Source organism: Girardinichthys multiradiatus, chromosome 18 (assembly GCF_021462225.1).
Source record: "Girardinichthys multiradiatus isolate DD_20200921_A chromosome 18, DD_fGirMul_XY1, whole genome shotgun sequence".
Lineage (NCBI taxonomy): Eukaryota > Metazoa > Chordata > Actinopteri > Cyprinodontiformes > Goodeidae > Girardinichthys > Girardinichthys multiradiatus.
The window spans coordinates 40135919-40152433 of NC_061810.1; the positions used below are offsets into that span (position 1 = coordinate 40135919).

Sequence of the window (16515 nt, forward strand, 5' to 3'; positions counted from 1 at the left end):
GCTATTCTTATTCTAATTCTAATTTGTATCTGCTTTAGCTGCCAGAAACCAAACTGAGTTTGAAATGTTGAATAAAAATTTGGTGTCTTGGAAGTTGTTCCTCTTTAATAAAATCCTGATTTTGTTTCAACACATCAGTTTGTAAAATCATCACTCTCGTACAATGAAGAAAACATTTGTGCAGTTATTTCACCTATAAATAGCTGAGTAATGGATGGAGTGTCAAGTTACAGTGCTGTAAAAATGTTTTGTTCCACTTTAGAGTTATTTTCTCTATCGCAAACAAATTTTAATTTTGGATAAATAACCTGACTAGATACAAAAAACAGTTTTTGCATGATGATTTCTTTCATGAAGGAAAAAATGTTTTTCCAAACTATCCTGGCCCAATGTGGAAAAGCAATTGCCCCCTTTGCGAGATCAAGAATTAACGGTGATATAACAAAATTTTTCTAAAATGTTGACCTTATTTTCACAAGCCAAATCCAACTCTGATTTTCACCTGACCTGCAGATATAATGAATGAATTCAACACAATCTCTCTGATGGCTATAAGATCTCAAAAATCTGTTTGGTCAATCATTTTGTTGTTATAACAATGCTTCTTTGAAATAAATATAGTTCCATTAGAAAGTCCGTTTATTTCCCTGTAATTGTGCCATATTTGTAGGAAATGCATTTGTGCTTTGAGCAGCTGAGTTGAGTATGTCGGTTGCACCTATGAAAAACTTGTCAATGCCAAACTTATTCTGCTTTCTTATGTGGCTTTATGGATTGGATGATTGAAATTTTAAGAAACACAACTGACTGGCAGAGGACCGCGTTTGGTCCCTAAGAGTGGAGATATGGGATTGCCACTGAGTATAGAAACTTTTTTCAATAGCTCTCTTCACTAGGCTTGCTCCAGTGATGATGAGCTTTGTGTTTCCGGAAATGCCATCCCGTAGCATCACACTGCCTTCACTAAAAGCTGTTTGGCATTGACAGAAAGGCTTTTTTAATGGGTACAAACCACATTCTCAGCTCTGCTGCCCAACCAATAAATGCATTTTTCTTAAAAGTGTGGCACCATTTAAGGGGAAATAAACAGGCATTCAAACTGTTTAAGATGTATTGCCAAGGACCATTGTTAATACAAAACACAATCGTCCAAACACAAATTTCTTTAAGTTTAGTTTTAAGCTTAGCGTTGCTTTTCATGTTACAGTCAAAATAGAAATATTTAGCTTGTTTAGATTGGTACTTTATGTACATGCAACCATTTTGGACTTACATTTTGCCAGACTTAATGTTGCCTTACAAGTCAGGAAAACATACAGGTCCTTCTCAAAATATTAGCATATTGTGATAAAGTTCATTATTTTCCATAATGTAATGATGAAAATTTAACATTCATATATTTTAGATTCATTGCACACTAACTGAAATATTTCAGGTCTTTTATTGTCTTAATACGGATGATTGTGGCATACAGCTCATGAAAACCCAAAATTCCTATCTCACAAAATTAGCATATCATTAAAAGGGTCTCTAAATGAGCTATGAACCTAATCATCTGAATCAACGAGTTAACTCTAAACACCTGCAAAAGATTCCTGAGGCCTTTAAAACTCCCAGCCTGGTTCATCACTCAAAACCCCAATCATGGGTAAGACTGCCGACCTGACTGCTGTCCAGAAGGCCACTATTGACACCCTCAAGCAAGAGAGTAAGACACAGAAAGAAATTTCTGAACGAATAGGCTGTTCCCAGAGTGCTGTATCAAGGCACCTCAGTGGGAAGTCTGTGGGAAGGAAAACGTGTGGCAGAAAACGCTGCACAATGAGAAGAGGTGACCGGACCCTGAGGAAAATTGTGGAGAAGGGCCGATTCCAGACCTTGTGGGACATGCGGAAGCAGTGGACTGAGTCTGGAGTAGAAACATCCAGAGCCACCGTGCACAGGCGTGTGCAGGAAATGGGCTACAGGTGCTGCATTCCCCAGGTCAAGCCACTTTTGAACCAGAAACAGCGGCAGAAGCGCCAGACCTGGGCTACAGAGAAGCAGCACTGGACTGTTGCTCAGTGGTCCAAAGTACTTTTTTCAGATGAAAGCAAATTCTGCATGTCATTCGGAAATCAAGGTGCCAGAGTCTGGAGGAAGACTGGGGAGAAGGAAATGCCAAAATGCCAGAAGTCCAGTGTCAAGTACCCACAGTCAGTGATGGTCTGGGGTGCCGTGTCAGCTGCTGGTGTTGGTCCACTGTGTTTTATAAAGGGCAGGGTCAATGCAGCTAGCTATCAGGAGATTTTGGAGCACTTCATGCTTCCATCTGCTGAAAAGCTTTATGGAGATGAAGATTTCATTTTTCAGCACGACCTGGCACCTGCTCACAGTACCAAAACCACTGGTAAATGGTTTACTGACCATGGTATCACTGTGCTCAATTGGCCTGCCAACTCTCCTGACCTGAACCCCATAGAGAATCTGTGGGATATTGTGAAGAGAACGTTGAGAGACTCAAGACCCAACACTCTGGATGAGCTAAAGGCCGCTATCGAAGCATCCTGGGCCTCCATAAGACCTCAGCAGTGCCACAGGCTGATTGCCTCCATGCCACACCGCATTGCAGCAGTCATTTCTGCAAAAGGATTCCCGACCAAGTATTGAGTGCATAACTGTACATGATTATTTGAAGGTTGACCTTTTTTGTATTAAAAACACTTTTATTGGTCAGATGAAATATGCTAATTTTGTGAGATAGGAATTTTGGGTTTTCATGAGCTGTATGCCACAATTATCCGTATTAAGACAATAAAAGACCTGAAATATTTCAGTTAGTGTGCAATGAATCTAAAATATATGAATGTTAAATTTTCATCATTACATTATGGAAAATAATGAACTTTATCGCAATATGTCAATATTTTGAGAAGGACCTGTACTTACATGTGAACTGTTACCATTAAGTAGAAACACAGTTTTGTTTGTAACCTGTAAAATTTCTTCTTAGTAGGTTACAAACAAAACTTTACATTTCTATAATGTTATTTAAATTTCAGTTATACCAAACTGAAATACAGTTGCAAACTGTCACTGCTTGTTCTAAAGAAAAGTTTTCTTCATTGAACCGCAGACAAATGTAGCTGCAATTTCCATCAAGCTGAGGTCAGCAGTTATCTGTTTGGTGAAAACCTTTAGAAGAAAAGATTGTTGTAACATTTAGTTGGTTTCTCGTGGGGACGCAGCTGTTCCAAATAAAAAAAATTGCTGTGCATCCAAATGTTCCGTCTTACTGCTTTTGTTCATCTGTAAAAAAAAAAAATAGGTAATTTTCTTTTTTTGTCCCCGTTTCCTTTCAAGCTGTGCTTGATTCAGCTCAGTTGACACTCCTCACCTGACGTCCTGTCCCAGGAGAGCGTATTTAAGGCAAACAGCCAAGTCACATTAATATCTGCGTGAAAGTGTGTTTAAAAGCAATATGTTTAAACTCCATTGTTAATGTGAGAGCAGTTTTGTCTACATTACTTCTGCACAGCATACTGCGGGCTCCATCCATTCCTAATTAGTGTGTGATCGATAGGTGGTTGTTGTGATGCAGTGCGTGGAGAGCCGTGTCAGAACAGGGGAACAGTGACATTTCGGCAGAAGGGGATTACTTGACCTTATTGCTGTGATTAGAATTCAGCCCCTGGTCCCCCCAGAGATGACCTCACCTTGTTCACACTGCGCCGAGATGCTGGAGGTTGTTAAAAACTCATTCTTCTCCTCCAGCCACCTCCTGCGTTACCCTCAGCCATTCGCCGGCATATTTCTTTTTCTAATGCTTTTTTATTTCCCACTCTGCTGAACTGTTGTCTCAGGATTATGTATTGCAAGATTTGTAATTTCTGTTGCAGCCTTCTATTGGCTTTAGGCATGGGTTTTTGTGTAAGTACTTTGGTGTGGACACATAAAGTATATAAAGTGCCAAAATGCTAGAAAAAAAAAACATAGGATGAACATAGAGCAATTTCTGTAACAACTGAGTGTGACTTTTTTAAACAACCCAATAAATAAAAAATACACACACTTTGGAATACCATATAGCCCCTATGTTTTTTATTCTATTGCCCAACACAAGATTTTTGTATTTCAAGACAGTCCACCGTCTACAAAATATAAGAAGAACAGCACTAATTTTGGCTCTTTACATTTAACTAATGCTGCAGCATGACAATACAAATCAACTAGAACTTGGATGGGCTCTGTAGGGTCTTCAAGTCTTCTGAGGTTCAATAGTATCATAATTTGTTTTCAGTTATGCCTGCTGGAACATGAAAGTTCCCCAACTGTTTTAAGTATGCACACAATAGAGGTGAGATTATTATGGTTTATTAACATAATAGAATATGTGTCCTGGTAGTATCAGTGATAGCTTATCAATTAGGTGAGGCCCTATGGTGGAGGTCTGAATAATGCACCAAATGTTCATTGAAATTTCCTTTGAGTTAAAAGTTGTTGTTTTTTTAACTTGGTAACATGATTTTGTGATACTAAAGCTCAGTCAGATGAGCCAGAGAGCTCTGTGAACTGCAATTTCCAAATTTTACCACAAATTCTCATTTAGATTTATGTCTGGACTTTGACTGGGACAGTCTAACACATATAAATGCTTTAACCTAAACCAGGTGATTGTAGCTGCTCGAATTCTAAGATCTTTGCAGCTTTTAACGACTAGTCCAGGATTGCTCTGTATTTAGCTCCATCCATCTTCCATTCGACTCTGACCAGCTTCGCTGTTCCTGCTAAAGAAAACCATCCCCACAGCATGATGCTGCCACCACCAAGCTTTACCCTGGGAATGGTATGTTAAAGTGGCCATTTAGTGTCATTTTTATGTGTGTAAGCCAAAAGTTTAGACTGTATTTACTAATTAGCTGACTTCTGTAAGCGCTTGTGGTAAACACCATCGTGTTAAACTGCAAACTGGATTTCTTTCTTTACTATACTTTCTTTCTCTATCACATACAAATTGGCAATAAGATGCATATGATACTGCAGTGTGACAAAATGTGAAAAAGTAATAAGTGCCATCAGAATCATTGACAATTAAAATAACAGTAAGCCTCTTTAGCAACCAGCAGGAGTTTAAAATTGATCAATATCAGTCATTTCATTTGGGCAAAACCAGCAATACAGAACAATCTATATTTGTCTGCAGCAATCCACAGTTGTTAGTCATGAAATTCTTTACAGTCTATTTTCTGTTTTAAGATGCCCTCTCACACTAATTTGTGACTGCTTTCCAAAAAGTTTTATAGCTTGAGGATGGCGCCCCAAGGTTTCTCGTCATCAGAGCAGAAACTGTGTGAATGTCACTCAGTGATGGGATATGTCCTCAAGTGGCACTGTTAGTTTTGGGTGTATTATGGATCTCTGGTAGCAGGTGAAGGTTTAGGAGTGAGGATGGCGCTGAGGATGCAGCCATCTGGTTTTCACTGGTGAGAGAGGAGGGGAGTCAGGTGGTGATGGGAGAAACCCAAAACTGTCACACCTGTTTGAAGTCAGCTTCGCTTATCGGAGTTTCTCCAGCTCAGAAAACACCCGCCTATCTGTCAGTGTGCAGGAGAGAAGAGAGAAGAAATCATTCATTACTGCACACACATACTGGATCCTGGAAATGGATAATATCGTAATGGTTGCAACAGAGAGAGAGAGGAGGACAGCTGTTGAGTGATGCCAGTAAAAGTGAGGATGAATCTGCGAAGGGGTTGGGTGCCTCCTGGGGAGTGGGTTTAAGACCTCCTCTGTAGCCTCCTTCTGCTGCCAGCTAAGTGATAACATGCATGAGCAAACCTGGGGTGGAAGTAGATGGAAAGATGAGCCGAGAGGGGAGGATGGGAGAAAGCAGGACAAAATTGACACACTTAAAGGAGCAAAGTGGCCTAAAAGCCTCCCACATTCCCCCACCCCGGTGGGTCCCCTTCTCACATGGGGGGCGCGATAAAGTCTATTAAAATTGCTGCCTGTTCACATAAAAATGACAGGCTTTTGCTGGCTTTACTTCCCACTTCATATCACCCTCCTCCCACATAACACATCACAGAAATATAACTTCCATTTTTCCACAGATTCTTTTAACTGTACATTAAATACATTTAAAACATTTTAGCTCTCAGTATAAGTAAAAGATGTGACTGTCTTCTCAGAATCTCTCAGTGACCTGTATTTTCTTTAAATTGCAACAATCAGAGTCTAACAACTGCACATTACTTCTAGTAATTTTCCAGAGTTTGCTTGTATTGTGTTAAATGTAACACACATTTGCAAAGTCATGCTCTCTGTTCACCTATCAGCTGCTATTTCGGTGCACTTTGCAGTTACTTTCCCTCCAGATTATTGAAGAGACTCCATTGCAAGGTCCATTTGCTTTCTGATTCCTTTTGTCAGGCTGGTTTTCTCGATATCACACTGATGATGCCACCCCCCTCGTCTCTGCCAGGGCACTGCGTGCTGAATGCCCTCGTGTCTATTTACCCTCCCAGCCTCTTCTGTAGCATCTCTGATGGTGCATCGAGCCCAAGTAATGGTGCAGAGTGCCTAGAGGAGAGAGAGAGAGGCGCTGAATACAAAGAAGTGGAGAGGGAGATAGGGACTGGCTGTGGATGATGAAAAAAGAAGCCAGAGTGTTTCACTGAGAGGCTCTGATGAAGGAGGACTGTGATGACTGAAAGGGAGCACACTAGTGGTATTAAAGTGGGGAGCTTGTCCTAATAGAAGTGATGAGGCTCCCTACTGGTGCCAAAATGGATAAGATTGTACCTTTGGTAGTGTAACTGGCAGGGTATGTATCTTTGCTAGAGTGACTGGTTACCCTTATTGCTCCTTCAGTGGTCCAGGTTGGATTGCTCTCTGTAAAAAATTACTTTGAAGAAGAGAACATACTAAAATCTTATGAGTGTGTTTTTCTGCTGGTGCATTTGAAGAAATGGTTTTATTTTAAGAGAAGAAACCCTGTTCACCAATCACATTCAATATAATTATTACCCAAATGCAGGACAGAGTTTTTAACATAACTTTTCTAGCCAGTATAGCCCTGTGTTTAGCTCAATATTTCTGCTCCTCAACTGTATTTAGCTGCCATGTCCCGACTACAAAAAAAGCAGCAAGATGCTACCACCACCATGGTTCACCAGTGAGATGTTTGGTTCAGGGTGATGTGCAGTGTTGATGAGTATGTTTGCCATATGACCGAAGCACCTTTTTCCACATGTGTGTTGTTTCCACTACATTACTTGTGGTAAAATGTGAATAGGACTTTTTATGGCTTTCTAACCCTTTCTACCTGAACTGATGATGAGTTGATCCGATCACTAATGTTGTCTCACAAACCTCTGAGACCTTCATTGCTATATTTATATAAAGATTAAATTAGACAAAGTTGGACTATATTTACTAAACTGCTGACTTTTGAGGCCAATTGATTGCACTAGATTTTATTTAGTGGTATCAAAGTAAAGGGGGTTGAATATACATACACACCAAACTTCTCCCAGATTTCTGTAAACAGTTTAAAACTTATGTTTCATTTTCACTTCACCACATGTGTTATTTTGTGTTGGTCTATCACAGTAAGCCTCTATAAAATACACCAAAGTTTTGTCGTTGCAAGACAACAAAACCTCACCAAATGATAACCAATTATCTATGATTGCTTTCGAGCTCGTACTCGTACTCGTACTCGCACTTGTATTTGTCATCTTCCACTTTATCCAGGACCAGGTCGCGGGGGCAGCAGACCCAGTAGAGACGTCCAGACTTCCCTCTCCCCAGACACCTCCTGCAGCTCCTCCGGGGGGAGACCAAGGCGTTCCCAGGCCAGCCGAGAGATATAGTCCATCTAGCATGTCCTGGGCCTTGCTCTGGGCCTTCTCCTGGTGTGAGGTGCCTGGAACAACTCCTAGGGGAGGCTTCGAGGAGGCATCCAATACAGATGCCAGCGCTACATCAAATGACTCCTCTCAATGTGGAGGAGCAGCTCTACTCCGAGCTCCTCCCGGATGGCCGAACTACTCACCCTTTCTCTTAGGGAGTGCCCGGCCACCCTACGTAGGAAATTCATTTCAGTCACTTGTATCAGTCGCTTCGGTCATGACCCAAAGTTAATGCCCAGGTGAGGGTAGGAACATAGACCGACCCGTAAATCGACCTGTAATTCGCTTTCTGGCTCAGCTCTCTCTTGACCACAACAGACCAGCACAGCATCATCATTACTGCGACAGCCGCACCAATCTGTCTGTCGATCTCCTGCTCCATTCTCCCGTCACTCGTGAACAAGACCACGAGATACTTGAACTCCTCCACTTGAGACAAGAGCTCCCCTACAACCCAAAGATGACAAACCACCCTTTTTCAGTTGAGAACCATGGCCTCGGACTTGGAGGAGCTGCTCTTCATCCCAGCCACTTCACACTCGGCTGCAAACCGCCCCAGTGCAGAGAGACGAAATTATTGATTCCCAAACCACCACGCAATGTTGAATAGGCGTGCTTTTGAGCCCCCTCTCCCAGATTCCACCAAATCTGTATTGAAACGATGTTAGGCGTGGTGTTATCATAGAAATAGAGATCGAGATGTCTCAGGTAATGATAGTGCTGCAGTTTGTGACGTTCACCTCCAGGCGCCATTTTGATGTGCTCATAGATGCGCAAACAACACCCCATTCTACACATTTATCCCTAAAATCTTAACCCTTTAAAAGCCTGATTTCTCAGTAACTTTTAAAGTTATTGTGTTGATCTTTGCACAGTTTTTTTGTAGAAGAATGTGTGCTTTATGAAGAGGCAGACAATAAATAATCTCTGTTTTTATTCTTCAGAGCATTAAAGTTGGACATATTAATAGACGTAAATGTAATACAAACCTATTATCATAATAAAATAAAAAATAATAATACATTCAAAACACTTTATAACTTGGTTTATAGATAGCTTGAATAAACGGGCCCTCGGAGAACCCTTTTTTTTTGTTATTATCTGTCTGAACACGACATTTACCTGAAGTCCAACAGGTGTTGAAGAACCTGCAGTCTGGGGGGTCAGTTCTGAAAACACAGTTTAGTCACCAGCTCGAAGCCACATTAAATCCAACTCTCATGAAGTAAAAAAGTGATTCAGAATAAATGTCTTGCTAGCTAGAGATCTAGCATTACCAAGAGCCAAGTTGATAATCACTTCCTTGGGCGTGGACGATGCCTGACTCAGTGGCCGGAGGTTGGTGAGCTCCATGCTACGCTTGAGCCGCTCACAGAACCACAGGCAGGATCCAGCGTATGGAAGAAAAACAACTTCCAGTAAGTCGGGAATACTCTCCAGATGACCTTCAGAGAGCCTTAATCTGGACCATAACACCACCTCTCCCCATCTCCATGGACACTCCATGGAATGCTGAAAGGTGTGCAACGCAGTACGGCAGGATATCAGTAAAAGCTAGTTGTGGTTAAAGGTGGTGAGTTGTAGGCACTGTCCTTTGATTTCCACCTCAAAAAGAAAACAAACAGACCCTATGCCACATCTTCTGAGCTTGACATTAACATATGTCCTGCTGGTTATTCTAACCATTTTTCACAGAATGTTAAATATAAATAGGAAACTTTCTTATGTGTTCCGATAGTTGACGGTTTATGGCCCAGCGTTGTGTCCCTGATGTCCTCGTCTCTGTTCTCTGTTCTCACATTCTTTGATTTGGCCATTGTTGACAAACCAAACCAACACATCAAAATGGCACCTAATAATACACACAATAAGTCATGCAACCATGGATCTCTGTCTTTATATCTATGGGGTGATGGGCCCCAAATTTAATTCTGCTTAAGACAACCTTGGGCCAGCCCTGTGTGCTATAAAATATAATCCACTGTGATAAAATACTACATTATTCAAATTTTGATGATCTGATTTCATGCCCCCAACTACTTCATCATCACACTAATCCTGTAATGCTCATTTGATGACAAAATATGGATTAAATGTGTTCTTATAGAACACAATTATAGTGCCCTATCTACTTACTGGCTATAGGTAGGTAATAATTACTTTTTCTCAGTTACATTTACCTTAGTAACATGTTGAAAAGAATGTACTTCTAGGAGTAGATTTACTACTCTACACTTTTTACTCCTACCTGAGTATTTTTTGGATGACTGCTATTTACTTGTATTATAGTAAAAATATATTCAAGTAATACTACTCTTACTCAAGTATAATTTTTGGCTATTGTACCCATCTCCCACTGCTATGCCTGGTAAAGCTGAGTGGAAGGTTTTAAAAGAAATATTTTATTCCAGTAGCTAAATCTCACTCAAAAAGAAATTTTGAAGCTTTTTGAAAAATCCCTCCTTTAACTTTCAGTACATTTATTTATACATATAAACAAATCCCACTTAAAGAAATAGTTGTCTATAGTAAAATTACAAGTCCCATAATTATTGGCACCCCTATCAATTTCTATTACGCAAATGTAACTGAAGCATTTTGTAATTTATGGTTTAATTGAGAGCATGGAGGAACGTTTCTGATTGTTGTTCTGTGACTTTGTATTTCCCTGATCCACACCAAAACCCATTACTCTTAATTCCTCTTCAAAATGGGAAAGACGGGAGATTCAATTTAATTTAAGTACATTTGTTTTAAACCTTATAGGTAAGAAAATGGCTTCAAGAAAACAAATATATAACTAAACTTGCCCATATCTGCAGTAAGGGCAAAACTGACAAATTAATAACCATTTGAACTGTGACAGACAAGGCTGGAAAAGGACAGAATATTTTGTTCCCTAGACTTACCGTGAAGAGGATGAAAAGAGAAGTAAACACTAACTTTTCATCATGCAGTTGTTTCATTTTGGATATCAGGTGATTATTTAGGGAAAACAATGTCAAACTGTTGAAATGCAAAAACATGCAATGTGTAAAATATTAACCACTGAGAAAAAAAAATAGTTCTGCAAATTTTGCATTAGAGTGGTTCTTCATAATAACTAACAATATTTCTTATTTTTGATTTTTCAGTTTGCATTTTGCAAAGCCTACAGCAATTTGCAATGGAGACTACATTAAGTTTTACCCAATTATCTTTACAGAATAAGTGAACGCAGTAAAACAGCCATTCACAACATCCGCTTTGGGGAAATTATTATCCATCTGATGGCTTTGGGAGGAAAGAAAAAGGGATTATGTTAAATGAGACATTAAAGCTGTTTTTGCAAACTATTTCGGCAGGGGTAATTTTTTTTATTTGAATACGTTCGGGAGCTTAGAAAATAATTAGACAGCTATACCCTGGCCCTGCAAGTTAAAATAATAAGGAAACAAAAAATACAATATACATGAATTTGAAGTATCTGTTTTAGTTATACAGTCACAGAGCAAGATCCTAACAATGTCCAGTTCAGAATTGTAATGAATTTTAGGAATACCAGTATCTAAATATCAATTTGATCTCATAACAAGAAACTTATAGATAACCTTTAGCAACTCAAAGCATTATACCTCAAAACAGAGTATTACAGGCAAGATGCTTCTGCACCACATGGCTGTAATATGAAACAAATACTGAAAACCTACTTCAGCCTGGAAAATTAACATTTAATTGTATGAGTCACTGTGAAAGGTGTTTATTATGTGTAATTACAGTGGTAAACACAGACTGTAACTTATCTGCTGAGGAGCCTGGTAAAAAACAAAAAGTAAAGACTGAGATTTTACCAGATATAAACTGAGTTAAATTATATACCAACAGACAAAGGAAATTGGTTAATTATTAATAGTTGGAACAGAGATTATTACCTTTGCAATACAATATATTATCTGAAAAAGCTTTCATTCCGGTGATCAGTCGTCACCATTGTCCTTAATTTGTGCAGTTTTAGATATAAGCAATACTGACTTATCTTGTGCTGTAATTTTATACCGATATGAAGTATTAATCCAAAAGTACAATAGCCATAGGCAAATTTTCAGTTAACAAAAAAAAGTCCATGAAGGGTTGCAAGTAGAGTTCTTTTAACAACTATTATTTGTCTGTTGCTGCAGAATTACATATGGCCAGATTTAACATAAAGTAAAGCAGTGTGTTTGTGCATTCGTCCCTTTGTTCTAAGGCTCTTAATTAGTTTCAGGTGCTGCTAATTATTGTTTACTCAAAAAAGCCTTAATTGCTTCAAACACAGTGACTTGCAAAAGCATTAATACCGCTTGCCCTTTTTCACATTTTGTCCCATTACAACCACAAACAAGCATATTTTTGACATTTATGTGAACGATCAATACATAGGAAAGCATGATACTGAATATGTATGTAGCCTCTTAATTAAAAACTTTTATGCAACCACTTTTCACTGTAATTACAGCTGAAAGTCTTTTTGGGTATGTATCTACCAACTTTGCATATGAACATATTGAAATCTTTGCCCATTGCTCTTATCAGAATAACTCAAGGTCAGCCAGATCAGATGGAAAGTGTCTATGAACAATAATGTTCGAATCTTATTGAAAATTCTTAATTAGATGTAGATCTATAACATTATAACACATGTTTATGGTTTGATCTAAACCATTTCATTGTAGTTCTGGCTGTATATTTAGTGTGGTTTTCTTGTTGGAAAGTGAAGCTTCACCCTAGTCTTAAGTCTTTTGCAGCCTCTATTTGGTTTTCCTCCAGGACCAGCTTGTATTCAGTGTAGCTTCATACATATTCCCATAAAATCCATCTAGCTTGCATGTGTAAACAGTAATTAAAGAAACAACCACGTTACGGGCTGCCCGCTCCAAGTCCTCTTCCACAGGACAAGATTGCAAAAGGCAAGAGGCCAGGGAGCACAAACAATATCAATAAAATGAACTTCTATGCATTTGACATACCTGACAAAAACAGTAAAAACAGAAACAACCACATTACAGGCTGGCCGCTCCTAGTCCTAGCAAAGATATACAACAAAACTACAGTCAGTCCCTTTTGCTTTGCAGTCATAAATTCCCTCACATCTTCACTTTACAGTGTGAAAATATATCTTACAATGCCAATAGTAACAAAAATGCACTTAATGAATCTACAGATAAATTGGATGAATTTTGATGAAGAATTAACAGCACCGATCTCTCCACAGGACAAGATTGGAGAGACCAGGGAGCACAAATGATTTAACTAAATAATACCACCAAAGAAGAAATAAAGAGGAGGGGCTCCCAATCTTAAAGTCACACGCCTACAAAAACCACAGTGGTTTCCATAATGTATGCAGGCAGGTATAAGAACTAGCTTAGTAACAGAAAAACATTTTGTGTAATTTTACATAATACAAATACGAACTGGTTACACATGCTGAAAACCCCTTAGCATGATGCTGCCACCACCATTTATCTTGATGGGCATGTTGTGTTTAGGGTATTATCTCAATTTTATATTATCTCTAGGGTGCTATCTCTCTCATGTAGGCCAAAAAAGTTCAGTTTTAGTCTAATCTAATCAGAGCACTGTTAAACTAACTCATCATTTTACCATAGAGGCCAGGTTTGTGGAGTGGATGACCAATAGTTTTGCTGTCATCAGATTCTCCCACCTGAGCAATGCATCACTGCTTCTCCTCTAGAACTACCGTGGGCCTTTTGGCTTCTCTAATTAATATTCTCTTTGCCTAGTTGAATAGCCCAAAAACATTTCTCCTCCAAGTGTGTTTAAGACAGTCTTCTGGTTTCGATGAATCCAGAATTAAACTTATTGAAAACAAATTAAATATAATGTAGCTAAAACCTAGCATCACTTGTCACCCTAAGAACACCATCACTAAGCACAGTGGTAGCAGCATCATGAAATATTTCAAGGGAATTAAATTATTAAGGCCACTAAGTTCAGGAAATTTGTTTCAGTCCTGTGAAAACCTACAGCTTACAGCAAAATGAAAGTTCAATACATTGTTAAGGTGCTATAAAGTTACAGTATTCCCATGTAAATTATTCTGTGAGGCACAAGTCTGCAGGCCACAGTGCGATCAGAGGAAGTGCTGTTTCTTTAAAGCCAAACCTAATGGAATGAAGGTTTCAGATGCTTAACTGTTTAGTTTTCATGTCAAATAGCATAGCGATTTCATCACACTCAAACTGCATTGAGAAAGAAACAACAAACTTCTCAACCAAACCCAGTGTTGATTTTTTTTTCACTGTAACATGATTATTTTTTTCTTTGGTCTGACATGGCGGTAACCTCAGGAAACTCCAAAGTAAAGTTGCCTTGTGAGTGAAGACACAGTTGGACTGATAATATTGGTCCTTCTCCCTTGCCATCTGTACAATGATGAATTATGAGGCCATGTCTAACTCTAGTGCAGCGGTAGCTCACACCTGACAGCTGAGATGAGATCAATATTTGATTTAGAAAGTGTGCCACCACCTGCCAGGGTCTCTCAGGGATCACAGACTCTCAAATCCTTGCCCCAAAACCCCAGTTCTTTTTCTGATATTGTAATGATCTGCTCATAATCAGTTCATCTTTAGGATGAGGTTTTCAGTCCACCACCATCATAGCTGTCACGATGTGGTTTTGGGTTGGACCAAAGCGCAAACAAGAGCTTGGGAGCAGCATTTAAAGCAGTCTTCAGTTTATTTCAAATGCTCAAAAAACATAACAAAAACACACTGCAGGTACTGACCAGAGTCTGAATCCAAAAAAACTTACAAATCTGTGACACTGCAGGATCATGGCATGACGAGGGTAGCGAGTGTGAGCGAACAGGCAGAACAGAGTGTAAACAAACAGAGGAACCAGCAGGGAACAAAGAGCACAGACCAACTAATATACAGAGAGACATGAGAGGGGAACAAGGGCAGATAATCAAAGAAACAGAGAACAGGTGTGACATGGACGCAGGGAGATAGAGGGAGCAGGTGAACCTAATAAGACTAAGACACGAGGAAAGGGACTGATTAACAAAACAGTGAAACAGACCTAAACGAAAACTACAGACCAAGATAAAACAGAATCAAGAATAAACATGAACTAAAGGAAACGGAGAACTGGAGGTAGCACAACAACCTAAGATCTAAGGACTAGCAAAAGAAACCATAAAGAAACCCTGACTACAAAAGTACACTGATAGAACAAACTGAGAATGAAGCAGAGGAAATGAGGACTAGAATAAAAGTAAACAGTAACTAAAGCTAACCTATTAAAGGAGGAACTGGAGAATAAAGATAAATTAGAGGAAACAGAGCTAAGAGGGACAATGAATGTAAAGGGGACAAAAACTGAGTAATTAACAACTAAAAGAGGAAAACTAATGACGAGAGGAGAACACACTGGGAGGCAAAAGGAAACCAGAACTGTCAGAACACAGAAAGCAATAAACATGAATACAAACCCTCAAACAAGAATCATCTAGCAAAACAAAACACAAAACCACAAACAAAGTCCAAAATGTCACATCCTGACAATAGCTAATCATACTTTACTTAATGCTTTGGCTTTCATGTAAACTGGCTGTCTTCAAACTGTAAGAGTGACAGTTATTTGAAGTGAAGGTTACTTGAATATGGACATATTCTCCTCTGCCAAAAGCCGTATGTGCATAAGACAAATCTGTGCATGTACAGGGGTTGGATAATGAAACAGAAACACCTGGTTTTAGACCACAATAATTTATTAGTATGGTGTAGGGCCTCCTTTTGCGGCCAATACAGTGTCAATTCGTCTTGGGAATGACATATACAAGTCCTGCACAGTGGTCAGAGGGATTTTAAGCCATTATTCTTGCAGGATAGTGGCCAGGTCACTACGTGATACTGGTGGAGGAAAACGTTTCCTGACTCGCTCCTCCAAAACACCCCAAAGTGGCTCAATAATATTTAGATCTGGTGACTGTGCAGGCCATGGGAGATGTTCAATTTCACTTTCATGCTCATCAAACCAATCTTTCACCAGTCTTGCTGTGTGTATTGGTGCATTGTCATCCTGATACACGGCACCACCTTCAGGATACAATATTTGAACCATTGGATGCACATGGTCCTCAAGAATGGTTCGGTAGTCCTTGGCAGTGACGCGCCCATCTAGCACAAGTATTGGGCCAAGGGAATGCCGTGATATGGCAGCCCAAACCATCACTGATCCACCCCCTTGCTTCACTCTGGGCATGCAACAGTCTGGGTGGTACTCTTCTTTGGGGCTTCTCCACACCGCAACTCTCCCGGATGTGGGGAAAACAGTAAAGGTGGACTCATCAGAGAACAATACATGTTTCACATTGTCCACAGCCCAAGATTTGCACTCCTTGCACCATTGAAACCGACGTTTGGCATTGGCATGAGTGACCAAAGGTTTGGCTATAGCAGCCCGGCCGTGTATATTGACCCTGTGGAGCTCCCGACGGACAGTTCTGGTGGAAACAGGAGAGTTGAGGTGCACATTTAATTCTGCCGTGATTTGGGCAGCCGTGGTTTTATGCTTTTTGGATACAATCCGGGTTAGCACCCGAACATCCCTTTCAGACAGCTTCCCCTTGCGT

At 39.7% G+C, this 16515-nt stretch overlaps 1 protein-coding gene and 1 long non-coding RNA gene across 4 annotated transcripts in view; one reads left to right on the forward strand and one right to left on the reverse strand.

The window, feature by feature from the left end:
• The window catches only part of schip1 (schwannomin interacting protein 1), a 419733-nt gene that overhangs the window by 319958 nt on the left and 83260 nt on the right, over positions 1–16515 (forward strand). The gene's annotated exons all lie outside the window — the stretch shown is intronic.
• Positions 4066–16515, reverse strand: part of LOC124884051 — a 33772-nt gene continuing 21322 nt past the window's right edge. The window contains exons 2-3 of one of the 3 annotated variants that reach the window (XR_007042376.1): positions 6311–6561; positions 4066–5817 (exon numbers count right to left, since the gene is read on the reverse strand). This is a non-coding gene — a long non-coding RNA (uncharacterized LOC124884051). Of the gene's footprint in view, positions 6562–9017; positions 9237–16515 lie in introns of those variants that run through there. The other 2 variants (XR_007042375.1, XR_007042374.1) reach the window with 2 other exon arrangements.